The sequence below is a fragment of the Ruditapes philippinarum genome, unplaced genomic scaffold (genome assembly GCF_026571515.1).
Source record: "Ruditapes philippinarum isolate M1 unplaced genomic scaffold, ASM2657151v2 ctg2778_1_1_1_1, whole genome shotgun sequence".
Lineage (NCBI taxonomy): Eukaryota > Metazoa > Mollusca > Bivalvia > Venerida > Veneridae > Ruditapes > Ruditapes philippinarum.
Window position 1 is genome coordinate 17,871 of NW_026860975.1, and position 10,880 is coordinate 28,750.

General features: G+C 32.1%; 2 non-coding genes across 2 annotated transcripts; both read right to left on the bottom strand.

The window, feature by feature from the left end:
• Positions 1-1,782: 1,782 nt before the first annotated feature.
• On the bottom strand, positions 1,783-1,875 carry Trnam-cau (transfer RNA methionine (anticodon CAU)). The gene is made up of 2 exons: positions 1,839-1,875; positions 1,783-1,818 (listed from the first exon to the last, which is right to left on the bottom strand). It is a non-coding gene; the product is annotated as a tRNA-Met (tRNA).
• An 8,874-nt stretch (positions 1,876-10,749) lies between these two features.
• On the bottom strand, positions 10,750-10,822 carry Trnak-cuu (transfer RNA lysine (anticodon CUU)). Its single transcript has one exon. It is a non-coding gene; the product is annotated as a tRNA-Lys (tRNA).
• Between the last annotated feature and the right edge of the window lie 58 nt (positions 10,823-10,880).

The window sequence follows — 10,880 nt, forward strand, 5'->3', positions numbered from 1 at the left end:
TGATACAAATACATCTTTGGACTGTAATGACAATACATGCAGAATAAAAGGAAATTAAGTAAATATTCTAACAAGATAACATTTTTATAATTATGCCTGAAGATTCAGTTGATTTAATTCCCATGCTTGTGATATATAATTTTCCAAATTTAACAAGACTTTTTTTAACTCAATACATCTATAAATTTGTACATGTTTGGGTTTTTAACATAATATTTTGGTATGAATTTGTTTCTCAGGTCAGAATATTTTTTGCATGTGATTATAAAATGAAATTCATCTTCTATGTCATTACCGCAGAAATAACATAATCTTTCATTTCTTGGTTTTCGATTACGCCCATGTCTAACAGATTCTATAAATTGATTATGCGACGACACGCGCAATCTAGTTATGCTATTACGTATTTTAAACGAATTTATTTTAATCAAGTAATCCGATATACCAAAGCTCGGTTTTAAATGAATGTACAAGGATTTCAGTATTTCATTTTTCTCAATATCTCCAAATAGTTTCTGTAAGGCACAATCCGTTACTGTTTTCTTGAACAAATTTACAAATAATTTGAAATTTATGTTTTCATGATTTACAAAAACAGAGCTAAAACCATAATCATCAAGCAGTTTTTTAACATGGAAAACCCAATTCTTTCTACCATTATAATACTGCGCCAATGAATGTGCATAAACTGATTTTAATAGCATATTATCCGTATTGATAATCTTGACCCAGTATTTAATAATATGTACAAAACGAAATACATATAAAGGATAGCGACCCAATTCTGCATATATAGCTGCGTTACTTGTCGATTGTTTTACACCAAGGATTGTTTTGCAAAACTGTAGATGAATACGCTCTTATTCACAAGACTTAGTAAACCCCCAAATAGGACAACCATAATTTAATATCGATCCTACGAATGCATCAAAAAGTTGCAATGAAATATCCGGACGAATGTTATATCTTTTGATATTATTTAACAATGTGTGCATCGCCCTAAGTGCTTTGCCTTTTAGACATTTTATATTTAAAGCGAAAGTACCAGTGTAATTCAACGTTATTCCCAAATAATTGAAATCATCAACAATTTCTAACTGTTCATCATTATAAATGAAATGTTCATTTCTTTTAACTGGCCCTCGTTTCCTAAAAACAACAACTTTGGTTTTTGCAGTGTTTACCTCTAACCCCCATTTTTCACAATATTCGCGTAAAGAATTCAGTCTCGATTGTAAATCTTCTACAGAATCGCCACATATTACCATATCATCCGCAAAGAACAAAATTACAAGACAAATTTCATTAATGGTAAGGCCAGTTGTATTATCTTGCTGCAAAAACGATTCGATGTCTTCAATAAATAAGGAAAAAAATGTCGGCGAATTTGTCTGCCCCTGACGTAAGCCCACCGCGATTTCAACAAAATCAGAAAATTAATAAGAAACCTGCCCTAGCGCCATCTGCTGGCTTTTATAGTCCAGTTGGGCCTCCTTTTATTGAACAATATCGTGGTTATAGTATACTCTACAAATATTGCAAACGTTTTCTGTCCTTTGCATTGCAGGTACATGTATGCTCTGTAAGTATATATGTTCACCAGTATATATCATATTTATTAAACACTGTGGTCCAGTAGGTAGAATGAAGTCTCGTTTAAATTATAATACCGAGTGTGCTACTAAATGTTCTTGCTTCTGTAAGAGTGCAATTGTTTCACATCATACATATCATTAATGTGGCTAATTAATTTCGGGTTGGTTAAAAAATGAAAAAGTAATGTGCCCCGGGTGAGGATCGAACTCACGACCTTCAGATCGCTCTTATTTGTATGTGATTATGAGACTGACGCGCTGCCTACTGCGCTACCGAGGCACTTGTGCAACATAGATTTTAAATGAATAAATGAATAAAATAATTGTCTTGCTTGTGTTTACTTTATCAAAACATATTGAATTACATTATTTACATATATACTTAAGTCCTTAATGATCTAATTAAGCAAATCGATCAGATCAACCGCATTTTCTTGGCCCTTTCCGTTAAATTTCGGATTATCAATAAAAGCCGAAAGGTTTCGATTGAGCCTACAATCATCTTCTCGGGCTTTTCCGCCAATCTTCGGATTTAATCTAACTCAAATTATTTAAATTGTCGCAAAGTGGGTAAGGTTATCGACTTATATTAAGGTTAAATTGACTATAATCTTATTATATTTGACTATTTATATACAGATCTGTATTATACCAAATGAAAGCAAAATATATTTCTTTAAATTATTCAGCCAATATAATACAATAAGAATAATATAATATATTATATAATCCTTCCTTATGTATTAAAAGTAACGTTACTTAAGGAATCATAAAGTCGCGGAGTTTTAGACGTTTTTTACTCTAAAGTATGGCTGTAATTCAATCATCATCCTACCAGGTTTTAAAAGATAACATCACCAGAGACTTAGAGTACATATAGATAAAAAGCTGTAAAAATAGAAAAGATTCTGACCCGCTATCCATTGGATTCCTTGGATGTTGGAGTTGATCAGTTTCTCCCATCTTGTGTTTCCTGTCCATTTAAATAAAGCTCTGTGGCGGCATATACACTTTCTTTATTATACCCGCTTCTTGTGACTCCTGTACGGCCGAGGATATATTTTGCATGACGTCAATATAGGACATAGCGTAAAGACGCGATAAAGTTAGGGCGCGTACATAAAAGGTGATTCATTTTCGTCGTAAATAGTTTTTGTTTTAGATATGTGACAAGAAAAGCATTGATGCAAAGCATCAAAGGGCGTCCAAACAGCAGGTGCAGATGAACTAGTAGATATATGATGACAAGATATTCTTATAAACTTTTCAATGGTTCATTGGGTTTTACCAGAATTGTATATCACTTTTGAATGAACGGACGAAAGACATTGTTCATTATTTATAACTTTGATCGGCATGCTAGAAATTAGAATATTACTTGTTATTTCTTTATGATCGTGGTTATTAATAGCAACGGATATACATGTATACAATCATTTATAATCCATATGTGTAACGCATGATCAACACCATACTTGTGTAATTGTCCCTTGTATCATAGTTTGGAGTCCTTTCTGTTGAAAATGTGTCAGGGTTAAATCGTATACATATACATGCACAGTGCGTTAACTGGAGTGCGGGTATTAGTTACCCGCACTCCAGAGCATGCCCATTGATTGGCTCATTTTTGCTGGGGTTTACATATTGTGACGGCAGAGAAAGGGAAAGCGACAGAAATGTCATATTCAGATGTTCGTTCATTGGTTCATTTTTGCCGGGGTTTCATATTGTGACAACAGGGAACGTGCTTTTATGTTTGACTATGATACAAAAGAGAAAGAACACCAAAACACTCGGCAATCTGATTAATACTCGGGGGCTACGCCCCCTCGTACAAATCAGATAGCCTCGTGTTTCGGTGCTCTTTCTATTACTTATTATGTTATTGCTATTAACGAGGACCCCCTCTTAAGGTATCTGTTCACACTAAGTAACAATATGACACTTGTTATATTACCATGTTGATCATGTTGAGCATAATTGTTTATTATACAATAAATGTAATTTCTATTTTAATATAAAAAAAATACAGATTTTATGAATATTGTTTTCTTTTCTTTTTTTGTGTGTGTTTTATGCGCTATTTTAATACTGAGTTTTTACGTTTACTACTATTTTAAGAATTCAATTGTCATAATGATCGACGATTATAAGTCAAAACTTAACTGGAAAAAGTCAGTAAATCATGGTTAATCTTTCAATTTATAATATTGTTTATTCTTAAACCACATACATGTACATATGTATTTTTCTTTATCATTTTTTAAATTATCAATCAATTGAATAATTCATAAAATCTGATTTGTAACTTTGAATAATTCCTCGGAATCTTTACTAAACACGAATAACAAATTATATAAAATGTTTTAAAGTTGATAGTGTCATATTAATGCCATAAAAATGTACATTTTTTCTCAATTATTGTACATATTTATTGTTTTTATCTCATATAGATAAAATATAACATGCGATTTGTGTTGTTGTTTTTTTTTTTCGAATTGTATGTTTATGTATAATAATAATCAATCAATTCGAGAGTTGATCTGTGTTTATTAATTATTGTAACCAAACTAAGTGACAAACATTCATTTTGAAAAAAGCTTATTTATCTGTAAAATATTTGTTCTGTTCTGTAACGATATCTACTCCAAAACCGGGAGAGACCGGACAATAAACGTGTGGTACTATTCGCCGGTCATTAGTAAATCCCGGGAGAGACCGGGAATTACCGATAGGAGTACATCCCTCTATAAATAGATTTTCGGAATATTTAGGTCACCAACTCATCATTCTATTAACAGCTTTCGGAATAACATACCATAATAACCCACTGTGTACTACAAAATGATAAGCAAAAATACCCCGAAGAGCGCGATTTATTGACGGAAAAGGTTATTTCATTTGAAAATGTTTGCATTGCGAAATTCTCCAGTTCGCCATTCATTGTACATATCGCGACTAATTAATAATCAAGCACCCTCATACCGATCGGAATGATCGGCTTTTATTATTGGCAACTATAAAAGGCTCGAGAAGTTGCTGTCGCCCTTTCACAAAATCTCATTTCATTCCAATAGGCGCCGCGCTTCGGCGCGGACGCCAATAAATGCATTCGGTAGCTTCATTTAACACCGTATGGAACGTGTTACAGTATCGCGTTTTTGGGTTACAGTATAGAATTTTCAAGATGGAGGATTATTTATGGGAAGAGAGGTAGGTGATTTTTACTCAGGTCCATACTACTAGTAGTTTAGTTTCTAAAATATGTTTTTGTGCTTTGCTTGTAAGGAACAGAATCCGGTAGCTAGTCATATATTTCTTCAGACCCTGCACCGCAGATTTATCTCTATATTGTCTCATAAATGTGCAGATTTGACAGTCTAAAAATTTGAATCGAGAGACCAACGCATTTTTCTCCCTTTCCGACATTATTAAAGCATGCCTAGATAAAGTAAATCTACAAAACGTTAGTCCTTTGTGTTAGGAAACGTTTATAAAAGTAAATGACCAGTAGAACCTATTTTCCTGTTGGTAAAATGCGTTCGAAAAAATAAACAATGTTACAGTGTAGAGCGAGGTTAATTTTGAAGGGTTACAGCATAGACCTAGCGACTTTGATCCAAATATGTTACAGTTTATACCCAGAGTTCGGTTACAGTTTAGATACTTGCCAAATATCAAACAAAGTTCGTGTATCCATTATTTTAATGAAATTACTCATACCTTTCTATTTAATACATTCTTGAAAGGTTGTGTTACTTTTTTTCAGCAGAAAATTAAGTTATATTTTGCTATTTTTCTTACTTTAAGTTTCAGATTGAGACTTTTTGCAGAATAAGTATTGTCCTAAGTAAGGACTGTTTTCACGACAACAGCAGTAACTTTTATCGAATTGTATTTAGAGAAGAAAGATTATTGCTTGATTTCATTACACATTATAATAATGCCTATTAGTAATTAAATAGAGAAAAAAGAATCCTTAACAGAAGTCCAACACGGAAAATATGAAAATGTTGCAGACTCAGTTTGATTAAACCTGTTCATGGACGGTAGTGGTAACTGCAAGCTACCGTCCACGCCTCCTAGCACCGGCTTCAGTAGAATTCACATTAAGTAATAGTTATAGTACATGAAACGAGTTAGTTACGAGGATATAACACTGGCTGGGGCGACATCAAGGGGTGTTTCTGCTAAAAAAATATGTCGAGGCCGTTAGGCCGAGACATTTTTTTGCAGAAACATCCCGAGATGTCGCCCCAGCCAGTGTTATACCCCCATAACTAACGAGTTTCATATACTATAACTGTTTTATCGCAATGGCATAATGTTTCCTTTTTTTGTAATAGAAATAAATAGATAATAAAAAAATAAATGAATAATAAATAAAAAATAAATAAATAAATCATTAGCTATATTACAGTTATTCATGATAAGGCAGTTTTTCAAGTTGTCTGCCGCAAAAAAAAAGAAAAAAAGATATACAAGAGACATCCAATGTTAGAGGCGAATTGTAAACTGTTACCAATATTGATTTATTTTAATTAAATGGGCTTTTTTAGTGGAAATAATTCATTCAGCAGATGTACCTTTTTGATTAAATGAGAGTAAATTTCATTTCATTAATTATCTTTGTTTATATTTTTCATTGTATTTATTTATTAATTTATTTTATTTTATTTTATTGATTCCATTTTTTGCTACTGGGAATGGTCGTTACCACTGCCCCATTGGAGCCTCTATGAAAAAAAAACTGCATTGATATATAACAGGTGCGAAAAAAACTCGACCGATATATAACAGTCGAGTTTTTTCCCTATATGAATCAATGAAAAAACTGTACTGTTATATATCAATACAGTTTTGAAATGCTCGTTGAAGTGTACTGAGTATAATGGGTTAGTAAGAACAAAGGAAAAGTTCCAAACCATGCGAGAAAACATGAACTAGTACACTTTAGATTTTTTAACATCTGTGGATGTGTTCATATGGCGATTAGCAACCTTCAATGTGACACGTTATTGCCATTCTATGAAAAGCGGCATATTACCACAAGGTAAAAAGTTGCGTGTGCCCTAAACGAATACAATGAGTGAAACTAAATAAAATGAAATTTTGAGAGGGGATCGGAGGTTATGAAGCCTGCATACCATAGATAAGCTGTCAAAAGACACAATTAACAAGTAGGCAATACCCTGAGAATGATTAAATAGTATTTGAGTGAGCAATACTGCAATCTTAAATTTTATTTTAAGTTGGAATTTCCATCTACCATAATGTATTTTGTAAGTATTTAAAAGGGTTTGTTACGTTTGGCTTTCTTGGATTTAAGTTTCAACGACACTGAGGTCATGTGAAAACATTCCTGCTTTAGTGTAAAGAAATACCCCAGATACCCTTTTGTGAAACATTTCAGACACAAGCGGACACCTGACTAGAACCACCGACCTTCCGTAAATTAGCTTGATAGATTCCTCACATACAAAGAATCCAGTCAGTAAATGAAAGATGATTTGATATGGACGGCCTTATCCCGACTCTGCCACTATACTATTATGTACCTCCATCAGGCTAATTGGAGAAGATATTGTAATTGTCTGACCTTAATTTATACTCTATAACTTTCAATATTATTTTCTTTTTCAGAAACATGAAAACTGCTATATAGGATGTCTGAAATAAAAAAAAACGACTTTTAATTTAATAATGACAAAATAATCGTAACTTCAACAAAGAAGCATTCGAAATGACGCCATGATCATGATTTGATTTGAATGCGTTTGGTTCGAGATGAGAAGGGTCTTCAAACATTGCCTTTTTTTCAAAATCTATAATTTGGATTTTCGTATCCCCGATTTCAACCAAAACTATTTGAACAACTTAGGTAGAAAGTCATGTAAATTTCATCACATTTAGTCAAGTTGCTACTGAGCGGATGAAATTGCATATACATGTGTACGACAGACGGACTAATAGCCATCGGGCCAATAAGCTCACAGAGATTTAAAAGTCTATGTAACATTCATACATTTTACCTAGTTTATATAGAAAATATCGAAGTCTAAACTGTAACTGAAATATGGGTATAAAACTGTAAACAAAATCGGATAGGTCTATGCTGTAACCCTGCACAAATCACCTCGCTCTATACTTGTAACATTGTTTATTTTTTCAAACGCATTTAACTAACAGGAAAAATAGGTTCAACTGGTCATTTACTTTTATAAACGTTTCCTAACATAAAGGACTAACGTTTTGCAGATTTACTTTTTCTAGGCATGCATAAATAATGTCGAAATTGGAGAAAAATGCGTTGGTCTCTCGATTCAAATTTTCAAACTGTCAAATCTGCATATTTATGAGACAATATAGCCATAAATCTGCGGTGCAGAGTCTGAAGAAATACATGACTAGATACCGGATTCTGTTCCTTACAAGCAAAGCACAAAAACATCTTTTAGAAACTAAACTACTTGTAGTATGGACCGGAATAAAAATCACCTACCTGCCCTCCCAACAAATAATCCTCCATCTTTAAAATTATATACTGTAACCGGAAAACGCGATACTGTAACACGTTCCCTACGGTGTTTAAGTGGCTCAAATAATATAACTCTATTTACCGGGTTCAATGTATTAAACCAACATTTATCCAATATCCTCTAAATGTAACTGGCTTTGTGTAAATATTACTTATTCTCTACTCAAAATAATGTGTGGGTAACTATGTCTACAATTTTATAGCACAACTCCGCAGTTTTCATCGTATATAAAAGGCTAATAAAAAACTAATTAAAAACTAATTGCTAGAATCATTTCTATATCAGATCGACTGCCTTAAAATAAACTTGAAAATTGAAAAAATAACAAGCGTTTCAAAAATATGTGTAAAAATAAGTATAGGTTAGTGTTTAATAATATGTATTAACAAAAATAATTGGTCAAGCCTGCCGCAGGCAGGCGACCAATTATTTTTGTTTATGCATATTATTAAACATTAACCTATTTAATGATCAACATTATTTTTTCAACCAAAAACAAGGCATTTCACTAAATCACCGACAGCTCCGCCCTTTCGCTCTACAAGATGTCTACACCTTGTCAAGTTTCTAACATGTCAAATTTAGATAAGCTAAATAAATGGCCCTATCAACAAATAATCAGGCAAATTTTTTACTGAAATGTCACAGAATTTATACCTTTATCTACAGTAAGACTATCATGTTTCTATAAAATATCTGGGGAAAAAACAGCGAGGAAAAACAATTGAGTTAATGAAATGTGTACATCCTTGATAAATAAATGGAAAATGTGAGAAAATACATTAGATTAATAATTTATACAAATTCGTTATTAGCTTTAAGTTATTCACTAACATTTCAAATCCCATTTGAAAAACAGTTTTTCTGTGTTTTCCATTTACAATGAGTTTTCCAGCCAAAAAATGTAATAATTGTATTCTTAATATCAAGGATTGTTAATGCAGTTCATAATCCTATCAACTGAAAGAGGTAACATTTTCTATAAAAAAAAGAAGTTTAAAACAGTCAGCAATTTATAACAGACATTTTTCTTAGAGTTAAAAGGATAAAAAAAAAAGTTACTATGTAATCATTTGTCTCTGCGTACCCAACATGCATTATCTATGTAATAAATTAATTGATTGTATCCTCACATTTAGAAACACCTGACCTCGCTTAATTGTTTTTTATGTTGGCATTGTTTTGATAACCTTAGATATTTTACAACTCAGAGTGCAAATCACACCTCTAACTCCTCCCTAATATAATGCATTATTGAAATTTGTTAGACTGTTTAGACGACAGATGAAGTAAATTTTATTAAGTTAGTACACATTAACCAAAGTTAGACTTAGCAGAAATTTGAAAAATACTACAATGTGATTGGACAAAAAATAATGTTGATCATTAATTAATTAAAAGGCGTTTCATACATCAGATAGTTCATATTTCATAGTTTGAAACATATTTACATAGCATATCATATTTGGCATTTAACATGGTATATTTTAAACTTTAATAGCTATGGTCAGCACGTGGCCGTAGCGTATTAGATAACGTGTTTAACATGTTTTAATTATAAGTAAAAATGATTTCTTGAACATAGAACCCTTTCAAATGATATAAGAATCTTTAAAAAAAATCGAAAATACACGAATAAAAAAGTTATGTGAATTAAAAATTCTATACGACAAAAATAATGACATATAAATATAATATAATAAATCAATTGTGGATCAGACTGTGTAACTCGCACTGTGATATTAGCTCTGTACTGCAAGTTCTGTAAAATACACACATCAGTGCATGACAAATAGAAACAGTAATTTCTAAAAATTACATATAAAAAACATATGCTGCAATCTTAAATTCTAACAATAGCAAATTTGGTCAAAGGGACATAATCACACCAAAAGTTAAAATTTAACAAACAAGGTCAACAAAGTTGTCTTTCTTGAAAAATAACAATAAACCTTAAAAATGGCATTTGGTTAACATATAAATGCTGTAGTTTGCATAAAACTTTAATCTAAAATATAATACATTTGTGTGTTATAAATATTAAATATGTAAGCAGATATATGTACATACAATCGCGAGCCATTTTGATGAGTTTGCAACCATTTCGCACGCTTGAACCAAGTGTGCATGCAACCACTTCACGTTCACAGACACTTGGAAAAAAATCATATCTCAACATCTATAATAATTAGTCCAAGTAATTGTACTGCGCGTCGAAATATTGTGCTGTTTTCGTGTCTGGGCAATATCTCGCCTCTAAAAGCGAGATTCTGTCCCAGAACGAAAATATCTCAGAATCAAGCTTTGGCACGTCAATATATTTTGACTACTATAATAATATAGTTGAAATATTATTTTTTCAAAACGGCTTAGATCTATATTAAGTTTTTTTATATATATATTATCAATACATGTTCTGGGATTGAAAAATATACATATTATTTGGATTTTATAAAAGGCGTTTTAAGCTGCACACCCCAGGTATCTGTGGTCGAGAACGACTAAATATTCCTTGGATACTCGCCATGGAGCTAAATATAAGAGTTTATATATCTGTGATACTCGCATTCAAAAAGATTAGTAGAAAACTTGATAGATATGAAAAAAAAATGTTGCGCCCAACGTGGGGCTCGAACCCACGACCCCGAGATTAAGAGTCTCGTGCTCTACCGACTGAGCTAGCCGGGCTGCTTGAACACTATGAATTTATTTAAATATATAAAGATAACTTAAATTTTCTGCGGAT